Source organism: Polyodon spathula, chromosome 11 (assembly GCF_017654505.1).
Source record: "Polyodon spathula isolate WHYD16114869_AA chromosome 11, ASM1765450v1, whole genome shotgun sequence".
NCBI classification, from domain to species: Eukaryota; Metazoa; Chordata; class Actinopteri; order Acipenseriformes; family Polyodontidae; genus Polyodon; species Polyodon spathula.
The window spans coordinates 29,491,031-29,500,675 of record NC_054544.1 but is presented as its reverse complement, the minus strand read 5'-3'; the positions used below and the strand labels follow the sequence as shown (position 1 = coordinate 29,500,675).

Below are 9,645 nucleotides of genomic sequence, written 5' to 3'. Positions count from 1 at the left end.
CTGTGGTTGCTATGGTTACCAAACTAATTCAGCCTGCCATTGTTCTGGAATTTGTACTACAGCACTAGCAGGGCTACTTTTATGGCGTGCAGCAAATAATCCAAATGCATAGAATGATTTTAGTATCCAATATTGAACAGTCAGCAATACAACCTGTATTTCTTTCTTTTTTTAATTTTTTTTTTTTTTTTTTTTGTGGTTTGTTTGTATGAAGGAGGGCTTGAGGACCCTGTTCTTAAACTTGTTTCAAATAAGGGTTTGTTTGGGACAAGGCTGGAAGTTCATTTTCACTGTTCAATCAAAGAATGCTTAAAAACAGGCCTTAAAAACATTCTTTAAAATAGTCTATGTCTGTATGTTATTTGGAAGCAGGTTGTTTTTATCTGCACGGTTTCAATCCTTTAAACAGGTTGAGTCATAGTAGAGGCAGATGGGAAATAGGGAGGGAAAATAAAATCAGAATTATTGAACCCCTGGCACGAGAGCCATTGTTCCAGGTGACCTTGAACCCATTATTAGAGAAAGATCGCCATGCTCCACAAAGATCAGTTAAGAGGGACAGGTGAGGGCTAGGGTTGCCACCTGGACCCATAATTCCATAACACTTTGGGACGGGACATGGTTTTTAAGTTGCCCTTAAACTGAAAGCAATAAACACCTGAGTTGAGCACTAAGCACTTGCTTAATTTATGCTGCTTCTTAATTATTAGAACCATTGTGATAAAACAAATCTTACAAAATAAAAAAAGCATCTTGAATAAACATGTGTCTAGGTTTATTCAAGATATTTATTTTTATTTCGTACAAAATGATATTTCAGTTCTCAACATCAGTGTTCACGCTGTCTGGTGTCAGGAATATTATATATATATACTATTGCTATTGTTGTATTGTCATGCTGCCTCAAGATAACTAATCACCAGAACCAATTTAGCAAAGGTTTATGGCTCAATTCACATGTTGATTTCCTTCAGTTTAAAGGCAACTTCAAAATCCTGTTCTGTCTCAGTGTTCCGGAATTATGGGGCCAGGTGGCAGACCTAGTGAGGGCAGATAAGAGCGTCTTCGGTTTCCTAACAATACTGGCCAAAGTTTCTGCAGAATTTATGAGAAATTCAACACAGATCGTCCAATTAATAAACAGTCCTGTCCCTCAGGCAAGTTGCCCGGTTTGTCTCATATAGACAACTGCTACGGAGCAGAGCGGAACGAGCGAGAGAGAGAGAGAGAGAGAGAGAAATTAAGCTCTAAAATGAATAGGTAGCACCACTGAGACACAGCTCATCCTAAGATATGCTGGTGACTTTGTGTGATGTGCAAAGTGATTTTTTCTTGGTGCAACCTGTTTATAAGTGATAATGTTATTTTTAAAGGAATCTAGCATTTTGTTACTGTTTACTGGAACAGGAATACACTGTACTTCCAGACGTCCCTTCCTATCGGAACAATGTCCAGTACAGGTGTAGGGTTTGCACCTGGTCAGACGGTCGGGATTCTGTGCCACGGGTCGCTGTGTTTGTCGTTGTCCATATCCAGTTCTGGTCACACAACATCGTGTTTATAAAAATATGAATGCTGTGCGAGTGTATCTATCTGTGGGTCTAGGGGAGAAAAAGAAAACATTTTACCTGTTGAATTGTGCACATGGTGTTATAGTCTTCTACAGATTGTCGTTAAAAACCACGGAGACTCTGGGTAGAAAGTATAAAAGAAAGTCATATACTATCCCCCTCTCTCACTCCAACTGTGTAATTTATTGAAGCAATTGCTATGGCAGCCCTTCAAACACGCTAGTAAACAACTACACACATATTTGTGACTGACTCTTGTATTAACAGTGTTCGTTTTATTTGACTTCCTGCTACAATGCACAGTACAACAGGGTTATTGTCCAATTTAAAAATGATGATGGCTTTTTATGCCCACCAGCTTTTGGGTTTAAGAAAGTATGGTTGGCTTAAGGTTGGAGTCAATGATCAACAATGGGATCTCCCTGCCATGAGTGCTAATGAAGAAATGTGTCTGTCTGCCTGCCTGTCCAGTTCACTTAGTAAGATATTTCAGTTTCCTGAATGTCAATGCATTTCCCTGGAACTGATGGAACACATTAGCGTCTTGTAATGTTTTATAGCTATCTGCTGACCCCAAATCCCAGCCGGTCTACTCACCAAGCCAGTAATATACCTTCTGTTCTTCCGAGGCACTTATACATCCACACATTAGGGATGGTACACGTCTCTGCGCATGCAGCTTCTGCGCTTTACTGCCACAAGTTTCCAATAAAACAGAGTTAACCCGGATGATCCAAATTACACAACAATGAAAATGCAAAGAGGATAAAACTACATTAAGCCCAAGTTCCTGCCCACCTCATATCACCCTCTTGACCTCTCTTGCCTTCCCTGGTAATTTTCTCTGTATATTGTTAACCCTGCATTATAGTTTAATGCCCAAGTGTTTTCGACATTATTCCACAGCTGAGAGGTTATTTAAAGAATGTGGGAAGGAACCCAAAGTGTGCCACAGGATGTGATTTAATTCCCTGATGAGAAAAACAACCTGTCATATGCAAAAGGTTTTGCTAATAACCTTGGGTTAGATGATGCATCCAGTAAAATACGTCAAAACTTTTCTTTAGCAGAGCTGGTCCTTTATAAAAGATGTTTGGTGGAAGCCTGTGGCCGAGGGTTGCATAAACTTGAAGTCATTTTGCACATTAAAAGAATAATTTGTTGAAGCCTGAGAAACGCAATTCAGGGCCTTGTTATTCTTCTGAAATTGCTTATTTGTTTTTACAATTGGGATTAAAAATCATATAAAATTGGGCTCCTAACCTTTACACAATATATACATATACACAGTACCATGAAAAAGTATTTAACCTGTCTGATTTTCCGCATTTTTGCATATATTTGACACTGAATGCTATCAGATCTTCAACCAAAATCTACTGTTAGATAAAAGGGACCCTGAGTGAACAAATAACACAAAATTCTGATACTTATTTCATTTATCTATTAAAGAAAGTTATGCAACACCCAATGCCCCCACGTGAAAAAGTAATCAACAACTTTTTTTTCCCGGAAGTCTTAAGGAATTTCTTTTGATTGTGACATGATGTGGCTCTAGAACCTGTGTGCTGCCAACTTCACTCAAAAAGATTTGACCAAATTCAATGTGAAAAACGTGCAAATATCCGACGGGGGCAAATCACGGTACTGTATGTATGTATGTATATATATATATATATTTTTTTTTTTGTTAAGTTATCAAAGGTTTTATACCCCCTTTAAATTTCCCAAGAGAATGTACATGTGGATACATTTGTATCTGAACTGGTATTAGTAATAAAACTGATGCGCATAACATTGAACATTCAAAGAATTTTAATACTTAAAGAAACTTATTACAGTTCATGTACAAAAATAACTTACAAAAATGGCTATCAACATATAGCACTACACACAAAATAGAATAGAGTGTTCTTCATAGAAAATATTGAAATTAATAGAATGTCTGTGTAAAAGTTGCTTGAAAATCCTGTCCACAAAGAATAACCAAGAAAACATGCATGTTAAATAAAATATGTAAAACAGAGGTCTATGACGGTTGATTAAAAAATAAACTTGAAGGATGTGCGTCTCTACAGGCTGTCTGAGTTCAAGTTCAAGGAAGTGGCTGTTCACTGCTAAGTGTTCACTGCCAAGTGTTCGAAAGACCTTTCATTTTCTGTTTCCAGGACAAGATAAGCAGATACATTCTTATCATAAAACATTGAAATAAAAAGCCATAAAAACAAGCAATCACTGAACTGGGTAGAACAGCCCACAGGGTATGTTTACATGCAGTACAGCAAAGGACAAAAAGGTTTAAACATGCTTCATTCACGCTTCTTTAAAAATTACATTTCAAAATGGGAAACCAGCATTTTCAGAAACATTATATTTAATTTACTTTTGAAATATTGCAGTTTCACAAAATGTATAGATTATATGAGATTTACAATCTGTCCAAAACACCCATCTATTATTATGCAATTATTATAGTGCTCTTAATGATCATACAGTTATAAAACAAACAGCACATTTGAAGATATAAAATGAATGCCATAGGCACCCAGGGTCTCAAGGGAACAATTCATTGGTGGACACAGTGCAATACTCCCTATAATGTAAAGTGACCAATACAATTACACACAATAATCTTGGTGCTTAAACTGCGTTTACCACTATTCCCCAGAAACTGCAAGAGCTAACCGGTGCCATCTGGATGCAACTCAATGACTGCTTCCCACATTAAAGGCGTGGAGAGCCCAGGTGTGCAGGTCACAAGAGCCATTGCAGTCTTGTGATGCTGGCTAGACGGAACCAGTAAGTAACATGACTGAGTCAACAATACTCAGGGGGTAGCAGGAGAATAGAACAGGAGTGCTGCAGATAAGCAGGAAACAACACCACCTCCCAATTCACTGTTATTATGCAAATGCAGGTCGGAAACAAGTTGAGAAAACTATGCCATGTAATATCGTTTATAAGGACATTTTTTACCCTGTGCAACAACCAAAATGATTATCAGCCTTTACGTGGTTGCACTGGCAATCTATGGAGTACACAATACTACCACGAACCTGGACTTCTCTGCTCTGCCTAACTTTTGTGTGTGTAGTCGGACTGGTGTCCCAAATATAGCTTATTTACTTAAAAATCTGTTTGAGCCTTTCTGCATGGCTGTGAATTAATGACAGAAAACAAATAGACAAGCTACTAATCCTGTGTTTTTTATTATTGGGAATCGCACCCCCCACCTCACAGGAAGGAGATCTTTTTTGAAAAATACCAACAAATAAAGTTTTTTCTTCCTGCCAAGAGGACATCGTCAGAAGCTCTTAATAGTATTTCTTGAGTACAGACTTTTTTTTTTTTTTTAAACGGTTTCCCTTTACAATGTGGATTATATTTGACCCCTCTTTTTTTCTACTTGTAAGGGCGCTCTTCAGTTTTGACAGGAGGTAGTATCTGAAATACAATCTGCTCCAAAAAATGACAAGATGATTCACCAGCATGAAAGTGTACACCTGCAGTGTTAACAGCAACACAATAAAAGATGTTTGTTGCACTTATTGCAGAGAGTCTTCCATATTCCAGTATTACAGAGCAGTTCTGTGAGCAGCTGGAGCTACAATCCGGCAGATTGTTCCACACCTCAATGCTGCTGAAGTCCCTGCTGCTGTGATCTGGATGGTGTTACAAGAAGCTGGATCAATCTCTGGAGTCTCGGGGTCAGCTGACGCCTGTGCCGAAAGGTCTGTTTTCATCTTCCTGTATGACTGGCTGCCTGTGAAATAAAGAAAACAAGAAAAGAAATGACTAAACGGCTTGTCAGGTACAAGCTAGTGGAAAGCCACTGAGTTTTAACTCTTACTAACCTTTTTGTGATACAACAATGGGGTAATAATGCTTTTGTATAAGATAGCTACTTGCTATGCAGCGTAATATAATGACATCTAGATCAGAGGTACTCAACTCTGGACCTTGAGATTTAATCCAGTCCAGGTTTTAGGACCTGGTTGGAATAAAGACCAGGACTGGAACATATCTTGAGGGCCAGAGTACAACTGCTCTAGATAACAATAGCAACAGGTTACACATTAACAAAAAAAGTTTAGTCCCAGTCTGAACGGATATGTGAAAGTACCTTGTACTTCACAGTATTTGTAGGCATCCAGATGGCTGTATAAATACATCCTTTATTTAAGTAACCTTTTTGTGAATATTTCTGGGACTCAACTGAAAAGCCATTTTCTATAACGAATATTTGTTTTTTGAAAAAAAAAAAAGTGACATTTACAATAAAGTCTGACATTGTGCCATGAAAACCGTTTGCATGTCTGAAGCATAATAATCTGCAAATTAAAGGAATCTTGTCTGGTATGGCAATACTTGATCGGTATTGTAACATCTGCTATAAATAAAAATAATGTCCCCAGAGAACTTCACACAACACTAACACATTCCAAACTGTGCTACAATACTATTTCATTCACATGGTCTCAAAATATAAAATTGTGTGTCCTTGTATAATCTGTATAACCCTCAGGAGGAGCAGTATTGTTAAAAACAAACAAAACAAAAAAAAAAGCCAAACTGCCACTTAATCACTGAAAACCATCTTACAAAAAGCCCTTTTGTTTTGTATTTGTTACACATGGACACTTCCTTTTCAGCATGTGCCAGGAAAAAAGCTTTTGAGGAGAGGAAATAGCATTCAGCATTTGATTTGCAAAAAGCCACAGGCTCACAAGAGCCCTTCCAAGGGATAGGAAGCAATGTCAGAACTGACATCAGCAGTCCAGAGCACTTGCCCGCTCGGATCTATCAAATCTAGACGCCGAGCACGCTTTGTTATGACACCTGCACACTTTGAAATGTTTCTGTAAGCACAATAGCCTCGATTTGTGCACAACAAAAAAAAAACAGCCTGCAGGCACCATAAATCTCAAAACTGCAGTCATGTAAATGTATGCACTGTTTTTACAGGTACTACATGGATCTCAAGCCCCCCCACTTGAGGAATTTCAGGAAACATTGGGGGCAGGGAACTTCCAGTCTTGCTTTGCCCTATAAAAACTTGCATAACCCGGAGCCCATTCACCAGACTGACTGTTTTCTGACTGTGTGTCAGTGTGGCAGATTGAAACAAAGGGAGATGTTACTGTAAAAATACTGCTGTGATCTCAACAACTCTTGAACTGAAGCTTCCCATTTCTTTGGACAGCACTGGCTAGAAGAGAAATATAACCCCTTTAATGCCAAAGCATTGTATAAAATGTACACATTATAAATACACATGAACACACATAATATACGACTAATAACGCATTTAATGTACGTTTTTAATTTTAATATACGTTTACTTAAAAACAATGGCTTAATAATACTACTCACCATTAATGTGACTGATGAGCTTGTTTGTTCGAGCATAGGCGCATAATGTTTGGAGTGATGGGTGATATCTTGAGTCGTAAGTTGTTTGACAGAAAGACGCTGACGATACTTTGACGTCTTTGCAGTGAGTGACGAAAATCCACTTTCACACAGGTAAGTTGTAGCAAACGGTATTAAAACTTTTACAGTCTTGTTCAACAATTCGGGGATCCAAAACTCAGCCAACTGTTTTTGTTGGAACTCCGTCTTGAGTCCGCCATTAGTTGACATGTCCAGGAGGTTCTCTTGTTCTTTTATTGACAAGTCTTGTGGCATGGGTATTGCAGAGAAATTTGCGAAAAGGTAGCGGACCCAGCTGTTTGCACTTTCCATTGGGGGAAAGTACTCACGTAGTTGCCTCGCCATTTCAATTTTCATGTTGTTTGATGTCACCTTTAACACCGTCTTGCAACTATAGTTCATTCATCATCAGGAATTCATGCATGCTTGGGAAAATTTCAGTGTTGTTTTTCTCCACACAACAAGCCCAGAATTCCAGCTTTTTTTTTTTTTAATCATTGCCTCAAATTTGTCCTGGACATTGAAGATGGTTACACTCAGCCCTTGAAGTCCTAGGTTTAGCTCATTCAGGCGAGAGAATATATCTGACAAGTAGCCCAGTCGTGAGAGCCAGTCTGTGTCATGCAGACAGTGAGAGAGTGGGAATGGGTGGTCTGTAAAAAATACCTTGACCTCAGAGTAAAGTTCAAAGAAACATGCCAGTGCCTTGCCCCGTGAAAGTCATCGTACCTCCATGTGGAGCAACAGATTTACATGCTCGCTTCCCATGTCATTACATAGATTGGAAAAGATTCTGGAATTCAAAGGTCGAGCTTTTATGAAGTTTACCATCTTCACAGCATTGTCCAGGACCTCCTTTAAGTACTGCTCCGATACTCGTCACTGCCTTTGCTCCATCAGTACAGATGCCAATACATTGTGTCCAGACGATATTATGTTCATTTATAAAGCTGTCAAGCAACTGGAAAATCTCCTCACCTGTTGTTCTGGTAGGCAGTGGCTGGCAAAACAAAATGTCCTCCTGTATTGCACCTTCGTAAATGTACCGCACGTACACTACAAGTTGAGCTAAGCCTGCCACGTCCGTGGACTCGTCCAGCTGGAGAGCAAAGTACTGGCTGTTGATCACACGGTTCAGTAATTGAGTTAGGATATCATTGGCCATGTCATCAATTCGACGTGACACTGTGTTGTTTGATAATGGCACTAACTGAACCACTTTTTGGGCCTTCTCCCCAAGGATAGTGCCTACCATGTCTGCATTCGCAGGTAGTATTAGTTCCTCTGCTATGGTGTGCGGTTTTCCTGACTTTGCAACTCTGTAATTTACTAAATATGATGCTTCAAGGGCCTTAATATTGTCATCTGCTGCTGCTGCAGCAGCAGCAGAACGTAAAACTTTCTTGCAAGCCATTAGCTGCGCCAGCGTCCACTTGAAAAATTCATGTGGTTTGTCCTTGTGTTGTTCATGTTTTGTTTCCAAGTGTCTGCGTAGAAGAGATGGTTTAGGCTGTTATTCGATAGGACTTCGCCACATAAAACACATTGTGGCTGAGGGTACTCTAGTCCAAGTAAATCCCGTTTCTATGTATCTTACGTCATATTTACGTCTCCGATATAGTTTCCGTTTTGTCCCCGGTGTCAAGGTTTCGCTTCACAGGCTGAAAGTCGCATGTCGAGTCAGTAGTTGCCTCGACAGTGATTTCAGGAAGTGCGCTGGTACTGGCAAGACAACATTCATTAATTCTCTCATTGCTCTTCTTTTCAATTGTACCCATCTTAACCATTTGTCCATTTTCACACGCAGATATTTCTATTATTGTGCGAAGTAATCGAGTTCACTGAAAGAAGAAAAAAAACAACTTCGTTCTGAAATCAGTTACTAGATTGGACTGTTGCTGGGCAACTGAAACTGCGCTGTACGATGATTGGCGGTGAGAGGGCTCTGCACATCATGCACGTCTCTGAGTTCTCATTGATAAATCTTGAATTAAAATTAACTACCTTGTTTAGCAAATCCCAACAGAGTTTAGAAGCTTCATCTTAGAAGCCCATAAAGAAAATGCAAAAAAACAAAACAAAACAAAACATATAATCCGCCATTACACAATTTCTTCCATGTACCCCCCAGAGATCTCTGGCGTACCCATGGGGGCACACGTACCACAGTTTGGGAACCACTGCTTTAGCACATCCACCATCTGCATCCTAGTATCATGGGTCAGAGTGTGACTAGTTTCTACTGCAGATTTCAATCATTCTGTGCCATTAAACGGAGTTGGAAGTACTCAGTATACCTTCACTACTGCCACTGTAAAGCAGAATTACATTACTGCTGCATTATGCAGCATTATTGAACCCATTAAATTACAGTATATTTTTTTATGCTCGCTTTTGTGCATGTGTGTGCAGTTGATCACTTTGTTTCAGTTCTCTACCACAAAAAAAAGGTTAGGAGAAGTACAAATTGTAACTTGTTTTTTGGCAAAGGCTTTTTGCTAAGGGAATCAAACCAATCCATTAACCAAGGCACTTGAAGCTATGACATGGGTTTTAGTTTCAGTGTCTGGAAGTCAATATCAAAATATCATGAATGTAATGGACATCTGAAGAGTTAAATAGACTACAGAATCTTTCAATC

The 9,645-nt window shown here is 39.1% G+C and overlaps 1 long non-coding RNA gene across 1 annotated transcript; it reads right to left on the bottom strand.

Moving 5' to 3' along the window:
• Positions 1–3,368: 3,368 nt before the first annotated feature.
• LOC121323705 lies at positions 3,369–9,037 on the bottom strand. The gene is made up of 2 exons (XR_005951157.1): positions 6,945–9,037; positions 3,369–5,334 (listed from the first exon to the last, which is right to left on the bottom strand). It is a non-coding gene; the product is annotated as an uncharacterized LOC121323705 (long non-coding RNA).
• Positions 9,038–9,645: the final 608 nt, after the last annotated feature.